Here is a 10424-nt window from a genome sequence, read left to right as displayed (position 1 = left end):
ACAAGTTATTGTCATAACGGGTTGAAATACATGAAATATAAACCAGTTTAAGATCCGCAAACTCCCAGGAGTTCCGGTCATGGCTCGGTGGTTAAGGAACCCGACTAGTATCCATGAGGTTGTGGGTTTGATCCCTGGCCCCGCTCAGTGGGTTAAGGATCCAGTGTTGCCGTGAGCTGTGGTGTAGGTCGCAGACGTGGCTCAGATCTGGATCTGGCATTGCTGTGGCTGTGGTGTAGGTCGGCAGCTGTAGCTCCGATTGGACCCCTAGCCTGGGAACCTCCATATGCCACGGGTGCAGCCCTAAAAAGACCAAAAAAAGAAAAAAAAAAAATCCACAAACTCCTGATACAAATAAAAATAGCTTATTGGTCACCTTGGGAGAATGCTTGGGAAACAACTCTGTATAAAGAAAACTGATAAATACAGCAAAAGAATTAAGCATCTATCTTTTTTCTTTTCTTTCGTCATTTTAGGGCCATACTTGTGACATATGGAAGTTCCCAGGCTTGGGGTCAAATCCCAGCTGTAGTTGCAGCCTACACCACAGCCACAGCAACACTGGTGTTCGACCTACACCAGACTTTGACAACACAAGTCTTCAAACTACACCACAGCTCATGGTAACACTGGATCCCAGACCCACTGAGTGAGGCCAGGGAAGCGAACCCAAACTCACATCCTCATGGGTACTAGTCAGATTTGTTTCCGCTTCACCACAAGGGGAACTCCATCTCTTTCTTTCTTTCTCTTTCTCTTTTGTCTTTTTGGGGCCACACCTACAGCACACCAGTCTTCGACCTACACCCCAGCTCACCACAACACCAGATCCTTAACCCACTGATCGAGGCCAGGGATCGAACCTGCGTCCTCATGGATGCTAGTCAGATTCATTTCCACTGAGCCACAACAAGAAGCCCCCTTCCTTCCTTTCCTCCTTTCTTCTTTCTTTCTTTCTTGGCAGCACCTGCAGCATATGGAAGTTCCTGGGCCAGGGGTTGAATAGGAGCTGCAGCCTATCCCACCCTTAATCCACTGGGTGAGGCCAGGGATGGAACCACATCTTCACAGAGACAACATCGTGTTCTTAACCTGCTGAGTCACAACGGGAACTCCTATCCTGTTTTTCTTATACAAGGCAGCACTGGCGAGGGGGCAGTTCTCCTTTATTATATTTGGGCTAACAAATGAAGAAGGAATAATTACAACATGGTAAATCAGCTATATGTCAATAAAAATTTTAAAAATAAAAAAATAAAAAAAATTAAAAATGAAGAAGGAACGAACAAATAAGAACATTCCCTTTTGAGAGTTCCCTTGTGGCACAGTGGGTTAAGAACCTGGTGTTGTCATTTCAGCAGCTCAGGTCGCTTCTGTGGCACGAGTTTGATCGAACTCCAATAAATATGACAGGAACTCCAATAAATAAACCATTCTGATAGGGGTGGAGTAGGCACAGGTAGTTGTAGAAGTCCCAGTAGAGGATCATAGATAGAGAAGGAAATCTAGGGGGTGCTGGGAGATCATTGTAAGTTCAAACATTGCTGGAAAAAAGGGAGCTCCCATTGTGGCACAGTGGAAACGAATCCAACTAGGAACCATGAGGTTGCGGGTTCAATCCCTGGCCTCGCTCACTGGGTTAAGGATCCGGCGTTGCTGGGAGCTGTTGTGCAGGTTTGAAGACGCGGCTCGGACCCCGTGTGGCTGTGGCTCTGGTGTAGGCCAGTGGCTACAGCTCCGATTGGACCCCTGGCCTGGGAACCTCCATACGCCGCGGGTGAGGCCTTAAAAAGGATGAAAGACAAAAAAAAATATTGCTGAAAAAAGCCATCAGAACGAGGCAGGCTTGCTTGACAAGTGGAGGTATGAGAATTGCCTCAGGTCATTGGGTGGGGCTGGGATGAGGCCTGCATTCAGATTCAGACCTGGGGCAGGAGTTTGGGGACCGCCCTTCTGCTGATTTGAATACACAGCTTACTGGAGACCCAGGAGGAGCTACTACTCCCAGAAAGGAAGAGGCGGTCTTCTCCGACCCCCACTCCCCTCGGAAGAGAAAACTGTAGCCCACCCCATCCTCCTCCGGGCATAGCTTCAGTGCCTGCCCGCTGGCACCTCTCACAAGGGTCCTATCCTAATAAATCTATTTCTTGCCTATCCCTTTGTCTCTTGCTGAATTCCTTCTGCGCAAAGACATGAAGAACCTGAACCTCAAGTGAGTCCAGACACAGGGTGAGGGATTCTAATTTAAAACCATGGGTTCGGAGTTCCCGTCGTGGCGCAGCAGAAACGAATCCACCTAGGAACCATGAGGTTGTGAGTTCGATCCCTGGCCTTGCTCAGTGGGTTGAGGATCCAGCGTTGCCGTGAGCTGTGGTGTAGGTCACAGACACGGCTCCAATCTGGTGTGGCTGTGGCTGTGGTGTAGGCCAGTGGCTACAGCTCCAATTGGACCCCTAGCCTGGGAACCTCCATATACCATGGGTCCGGCCCTAAAAAGACAAAAGACAAAAGACGAAAACAAACAAACAAAAACAACCCTGGGTTCAAATCCCAATCTGGGTTTTGCCTGAGTTCGAGTCCCAGCACTTGGGTTCAAGTCTCAGTTCGTATTCTGGCTAGGGTCAGGCCATTGGTACTGTCAGTTTCAATTCCATTCCAATGTTCCATTTTTGTAACCCCTTTGTGAATAAGTGGATCCAGGCGCCACCCATAAATGACTGATGACACCTCAAAAAAAGAGAGAGACAACCAACAGTCTGTGCCTAGTTATGGGGGCGCAAAGCATCTCTGTGAAACCATCCTGAGTGTATATAACTATTCAGGGAACTGAGAAGGCTGACTGGCTATTGGATGAGTTAGGATTTCTTATTTTTATTTTATTTTTTTTTAGATGAGAAAATGGTATTGAGGTTAGAACTTCCCAACCGTCCTTATCTTTCTGACAGACACCCACACTGACAGAGTCTAGAGAAAATAATATGATGCCTGAGATTTGCTTTGAAATAATCTGAGGGGTGCCTAGTGGATGGGATAGAGATGAAAGATGGTTGGTCATGTTTATAAACTTTGGCCAAGTTTACAAAGGTTGGAGCTGGGGGATGAGAACAGAAGGCTCCCTTTGTTGATCTCAGAGTTCTCAACGTGGCTCAGTGGAAATGAATCTGACTAGCATCCATGAGGACGCAGGTTTGATCCCTGGCCTTGTTCAGTGGGTTAAGGATCCAGCGTTGCTGTGAGCTGTGTGGCGTAGGCCAGCTAGCTCTGATTCGACAAAACAAAACAAAACAGTGTCCCTTTGCTGATCTCTAGGCTTTTGTTTAAGTTCTTTTTTTTTTTTTTTTTGTGGTCTTTTGTCTTTTTAGGCCCACACCCGCAGCATATGGAGGTTTCCAGGCTAGGGGTGGAATCAGAGGTATAACTGCCGGTCTACACCACAGCCACAGCAATGCCAGATCTGAGCCGAGTCTGCGACCTACACCACAACCTCATGGTTCCTAATTGGATTCATTTCCACTGTGCCACGATGGAAACTCCTATATAAGTTTCTAATATGCCATAATACAAAGTAAAAATAAAATCTGATGACTATAATTATGCCTTTTTATCTTTTTTGGAGTTCCTGGGCCGGGGAACAGATCCAAGCCCCACATGTGATCTACAATGCAGCCCAAGGCAGTGCCAGATCCATAACCCACTATGCTGGGCCAGGGATAGAACCTGCATCCAGATGCTGCAGAGACCCCGCCAATCCCGCTGTGCCACAGTGGGAACTCCTGGAATTATGTGCTTTTATAAGCACAGCGCCCTTAATTCAGACCAAGATTTGAACACACTCTTAGCACACACTGCATTTATATAACTTGTATACGTACAGCTGGTGTGAAATGGGGCTTAATAAAGTTTTAGATGTCCTAGTTTCATGCAATCCTGAGTCATGTTACCACTTATGAGTCATTTCCCAAATCCACAACACCTCCTTCCTGTTAAGGAAGTAGCAATTCAATCCACAATTAGCTTTTCTTTTTCTAGTAAAGGCAGGCACGAATTCTTGTGGTGGTGCATTTTGTATGTACATGGAATTTTGTTTTACCTGTAGAGGGTCTCAACTTATCCTGAGCCATTTCTTTTTTTCTTTTTTTTTTTTTTTTTTTTTTTTTGTCTTTTTAGGGCCACACCTGCGACATGTGGACATTCCCAGGTTAGGGGTTGAATTGGAGCTATAGCCACCGGACTATGCCACAGCCACAGCAATGTGGGATCCGAGCCGTATCTTCGACCTACACCACAACTCCCAGCAACGCTGGATCCTTAACCCACTGAGCGAGGCCAGGGATGGAACCTGCAACTTCATGGATGCTAGTCCGATTCATTTCCACTGAGCCACGACGGGAACTCCTGTCCTGAGCCATTTCATGGTTAATTGCATGTGCAGGAAATTCATGTTTCAACCACTTGTGAGAAATGACACTTCTCTCAATCAGCCGTATTAGCTGTTAGGGTTGCTTAAAATCCCTCAGTGGCTCCCAGCCTCCCTGGAAGGATGCCTTCTGCTCACACATCAATTAATTTCTGGGTTTTGTCGGCTGAGGTCAAGGTGGCAGGAAGGTTCTCAACACACAGGAAAAGAGCCGTTGTGACCTAGACCGCAAGCACCAAATGGGACCCCCTTCCTTCCAGGGAACAATGTGACTGGCAGCCGTTTCAAGGCTTCTGGAATCAGGTGCAGAGCCTGTGCTGGAAAGAGCCAGCACGGGAGGCCTGAGACTGTGGCCTCTGTACACCAATGTCAAATAGAAACTCAGAGACTGGAGTTCCCGTCATGCCTCAGTGGCTAACGAATCCAACTAAGAACCATGAGGTTTGTGGGTTCGATCCCTGGCCTCGCTCGGTGGGTTAAGGATCAGGCGTTGCCATGAGCTGTGGTGTAGGTCACAGATGTGGCTTGGATCTGGCGTTGCTGTGGCTGTGGTGTAGGCTGGCGGCTACAGCTCCGATTTGACCCCTAGCCTGGGAACCTCCATATGCCGCAGGAGCGGCCCTAGAAGAGACAAAAAAAGACAATAAAAGAAAAAACAGCTGTTTTCACCTCCCGTGTAGGGAAAACCCAGGTTTCCATCTCTTTCTGTGTTTCCCTTTCCGGTGTGTCTCCTTTCCTACTCACAGAGAACACTCACGACGCCTCTGACACCAGATGTGTGGGGTTTCCCCTACCCCATGCAATTCTGTGTGACCCCAGCTGGATGTCCTACAGTTTAACTCAGTAATGGTGACACTATCTACGTGGAGATGGAATCGGATCCCGCGGGTTAAGGCTCAGTCTGATGAGACTCTTCCCATCCTGCTTCAGATGCCAGTTGCAAGTTGTACGTTCTCAGGGTACCCATAACCTCTGACTGGTTTGGTTAAAATTCAGAGGTACCAGAGATCCCACTGTGGTGCAATGGGATCGGTGGTGTCTTGGGAGTGCTGGGACTCGGGTTCGAACCCCGGCCCGGCACAGTGGATTAAGGATTCTGAGTTGCCGAAGCTGTGGCTTCACTGATGACTGAATCCCTGGCCTGGGAGCTCCATAGGTCACGAGGCAGCCAAGAATAAAAAATTAAAAAGAGGAATTCCTGACGTGGCACAGTGGCTAACAAATCCAACTAGGAACCACGAGGTTTTGGGTTCGATCCCTGGCCTTGCTCAGTGGGTTGAGGATCTGGCGTTGCCGTGAGCTGTGGTGTAGGTCGCAGACGCGGCTCGGATCTGGCATTGCTGTGACTGTGGCGTAGGCCAGTGGCTACGGCTCCAATTAGACCCCTAGCCTGGGAGTCTCCATATGCCGTGGGAGTGGCCCTAGGAAAGGCAAAAAGACCAAAAATAAATAAATAAAAAGAAAATCAGAGGTTCCCCGCAGCCCCCTCCTCAGGTTTGATTAATTTGCTAGAAAATCAAGGAACTCGGCTCACAGAAATCAGGGAAGTGCTTACCAGTCTGTTTAAGGGCAGGATAAAGGGTCCAGATGAACAGGCAGATGAAGAGATGCACAGGGTAAGGTCTGGGAGGCTTCCTAGCGCCGGAGCTTCTGTGCCCGTGGAGCTGGGGTTACCCTTCCAGTGTGGTTGGTTCACCGACCTGGAAGCTCCCAGAACCCCAGGCCATTGGGGTTTCATGGTGGCTTCCTCACGTGGGCATGATCAATTAGTAACTCCGTTTCCAGCCCCTCTCCCCTCTCTGGAGGATGGGGGATGGGGCAGAAAAATCCCAAGCTTCTTTGTTTTTTTCCTTTTTTTTAAAATGGCCACACCTGTGGTATAGGGCCATTCCCAGGCTCGGGGTTGAATCAGAGCTACAGTGGGTTGAGGATCTGGCATTGCCGTGAGCTGCCGTGTAGGTCACAGACTCGGCTCAGATCCCGCATTGCTGTGGCTGAGGTGTAGGCCGGCAGCTGCAGCTTTGATTCAACCCCTAGCCTGGGAACCTCCATATGCGGCCCTAAAAAGCAAAAAGATAAATATTTTATTTATTTATTTTACTTATTTATTTATTTGCCATGGCTCTTTAGAACATGTTTGTCCTGGGAAATATAGATCTCTTGCCTCTGCAAGTCCCTAATACCGTTTTTTATTTTACTTTATTTTTATTTATTTATTTATTTATTTGTCTTTTTAGGGCTGCACCCATGGCATATGGAGGTTCCTAGGCTAGGGGTGCAATCAGAGCTACAGCTGCCAGCCTACACAACAGCCACAGCCACGCTGGATCCTTAACCCACTGAGCAAGGCCAGGGATCGAACCCTCGTCCTCATGGATACTAGTCGGGTTCGTTAACCACTGAGCCAGGATGGGAACTCCCCTAATGCTGTTTATTTACTGCAGGTGACATCTTACCCATAATAACAGGCTTCCAGTGACTCCTCCTACAGAAGTTACTGTGTTTGGTCGATAAGGACCACAAAAGCAAGCCTTGCACAGAGCGTGGTGGGGAAAGTGGACAATACTTCATTTTGTGAACATGCTAAATTTTCCATTTGGTATTCTGTAGTATAAATGTAGAACAAGATGACTTTTTTTAAAAGAATGAATGTTTTGTTAGAAAAGGATCTCTCGGAGTTCCCGTCGTGGCTCAGTGGTTAACGAATTCAACTAGGAACCATGAGGTCACAGGTTCGGTCCCTGGCCTTGTTCAGTGGGTTAAGGATCTGGCGTTGCTGTCAGCTATGGTATGGGTTGCAGACGCGGCTCAGATCCCACGTTGCTGTGGCTCTGGCATAGGCCAGCAGCTGCATCTCTGATTCAACCCCTAGCCTGGGAACCTCCATATGCCACAAGAAATGGCAAAAAGTCAAAAAAAAAAAAAAAAGAAGGATCTCTCTTATTTTTTTCTTTTTACGACCACATCTGGGGCATATGGAAATTCCCAGGCTAGGGGTGGAATCGGAGCTGTAACCGCCAGCCTTCACCACAGCCACAGCAACGCAGGATCCAAGCCGCGTCTGCAACCTACACCACAGCTCATGACAGCGCCGGAGCCTCAACCTGCTGAGTGAACCTGGGTCCTTATGGATGCTAGTCGGGTTCTTTAGCCACAATGGGAACTCCTCCTGAACTCTTTCAACAATAATCACTGTGTTCCTAGAATGGGCTCTGTTGCAAGGACGACTGTACCCCTGCCTTCCACCTGCCACCACCAGTGGGGAGGAATGCCAAGGGCATGGCAGGGTAGGGAGTCCCCATTGTACAATGAATATCTGTTCCTCATCTGGCATGGCTTGAGCTCGACCTGGGGGAGCATGATGTCACCATACTAATGAGCCAAGATGCCCTGCTGGAATTGTGGAGAAATTGTCTCAGAAGTCCCTGGAGGTGGTGGACATGGCCCAGAGGACTGCCTGGCACCTGGTGCAGAGCCTGTGGATGGAGTGACTGACTTGTGTACCAGTGGCGGAGGACACACAGGTAAAGTCACCTGCCACCAAGTCTGCAATTTTAGGCGCCCTAGACAGGAGGCAGTCTCACATGTGGACTAGTCACGGTGAGAGCTGATACATAGGTAGCTCAAGGCCAATGGTTGGGAGTGATTGTTTAGGCCTAGAGCCTTGAACTTGGCTTGTAAACGACATGAATGAGAGTCACTCAAAATCAGCCTGGCACCACCATTCTAATGCCTCCGTCTCATAAGATCCTGTGGAGGAAATGCCACACCAGCCAGGAGAAGCAATCCATTTGACAAGCCACCCACCTGCCCCCAGGAGTGGCCAGAGAGCCCTGGGACAGCCCCATAGGTATAAGAACCAGAGCTCATCAGGGCATCTGTCTGACCCCATACATGGGTAAAGGGTAAGAGAGGGCACCTCTAAAAAGGAAAAATTGGGATCAGGGCCCATGTGGGTTCTGGTCCAGACTTAGGATACCTCACTCAATTGGCACTTTTGCCCTGGCCAGGCCAACTTCTTTGTATATTAGAAGTCGTACTAATTACAGGTATGTATTATTTTTTTTTTGGCTGCACCCTCAGCATGTGGAAGTTCCCAGGCCAGGAATCGAACCTGTGCCCCCGCTGCAACCAGAGCCACAGCAGTGACAACGCCAGATCCTTAACCTGCTGTGCCACAAGAGAACTCCAGAAGGACTCATTTTAGACTTTCTTGCTTCATGGAATCACTTCCTAGGGCTAGGATGAGGCAAATGAAGTGTCTCCAGTATAAAACTTAAGGAAGCGGGAGTTCCCGTCGTGGTGCAGCGGAAATGAATCTGACTAGGAACCATAAGGTTGCAGGTTCAATCCCTGGCCTTGCTCACTGGATTACGGCCCTGGCATTGCCGTGAGTTGCAGTGTAGGTCTCCATTGCAGCTTGGATCCCACAGCCCTGAAAAGCAAAACAAAAACAAAACAAAACAAAAAACACTTGATGTAAGAATCCTGAGGTTACCAGGGGCCCCCAGGAGGAGCTGGAAAATGAAGCCAACATGGAGAAGCCAAAGCAGAACTTTGAGCAGGGCTTCTGAGTATTATTATCTAAGCCTCTGAGTCCAGCCTTGTCCAAAGTCAAACTACACCCGAATGTCTTGGTTGTCTGCTGTGGGTCGGGAATTCAGGCAGAGCAGGTCAGCAATGATGGCTTGTCTCTGCTCCTCCTGACCTGGGGCCTCAGCTAGGAGACCAGAAGAAGGCCAAGGGCAGGGTCATCTGAAGGCTCCCACACCCACATGGGTGGTAGTTGATGCTGGTTCCAGCCTGGGCCTCTCCATGTGGTTGGTTTGGGCTTCTTCACGGCATCAGGGCTGGGTTCCAAGACGGAGCTTCCAGAGAGAGAGAGAGAGAGAGAGAGAGAGGCAGGGGGACGTTGTATCACCTTTCATGACCAGTTTTGGAAGTTATATAGTGTCCTTCCCCCGACATCCTACTCATGGAGGCAGTCACAAGGTCCTGCCCAAATTCAGATGGAGAAGAAAAAGGTTCTCTCCACCCCCACCCCGCTTTATTTTGCTTTTTTAGGGCTGCACCCACGGCACATGGAGGTTCCCAGGCTAGGGGTTGAATCGGAGCTGTAGCCACCCGCCTATACCACAGCCACAGCAATGCGGGATCCAAGCCGCATCTGTGACCTACACCACAGCTCACGGCAATGCCGGATCCTTCACCCACTGAGCAAGGCCAGGGATCGAACCCGCAACCTCATGGTTCCTAGTCAGATTCGTTAACCCCTGACCCACGATGGGAACTCCCTGGGGACTTTTATATGCTGAGAGCACAGCCCAAAAAAATCATTAAAAAATAAAGTGTAACCTAGCCCAGTGCCTGCAACATAGCAAGTGCTCAGGGATAATTAGAAGTTATTGTCAATAATCATTAGCATTGGAGTTGCTGCCGTGGTGCAGTGGGTTTAAGAATCTGACTGCAGCAGCTTGGGTTGCTGCAGAGGCAAGCCTCGATCGCTGGCCTGGGAAATTCCATATGCCATATATTCAAGTCTTAACCCCTGGTACATGTGAATGGGATCTTATTTGGAAATCAGGTCTTTGCAGGTGTAATTAAGATGTAAGTTAAGGAGTTCCCATCGTGGCGCAGCGGTTATCGAATCCGACTAGGAACCATGAGGTTGCGGGTTCGGTCCCTGCCCTTGCTCAGTGGGTTAACGATCCGGCGTTGCCGGGAGCTGTGGTGTAGGTTGCAGACGCGGCTTGGATCCCGCGTTGCTGTGGCTCTGGCGTAGGACAGTGGCTACAGCTCCAATTCGACCCCTAGCCTGGGAACCTCCACATGCCGCGGGAGCGGCCCAAAGAAATAGCAAAAAAACAAACAAACAAACAAAAAAGATGTAAGTTAAGATGAGGTCGTACTAGATTAGGGTGGGCCCTGAATCCAGTCACGTACATCCTTATGAGAAGAGGCACAGAGGGAGTTTCCCTGTGGCTCAGTAGAGTGGGAGCCTGAGTGG

Source organism: Sus scrofa, chromosome X, assembly GCF_000003025.6.
Source record: "Sus scrofa isolate TJ Tabasco breed Duroc chromosome X, Sscrofa11.1, whole genome shotgun sequence".
Lineage (NCBI taxonomy): Eukaryota > Metazoa > Chordata > Mammalia > Artiodactyla > Suidae > Sus > Sus scrofa.
Note: the sequence above shows the minus strand (reverse complement) of the source record.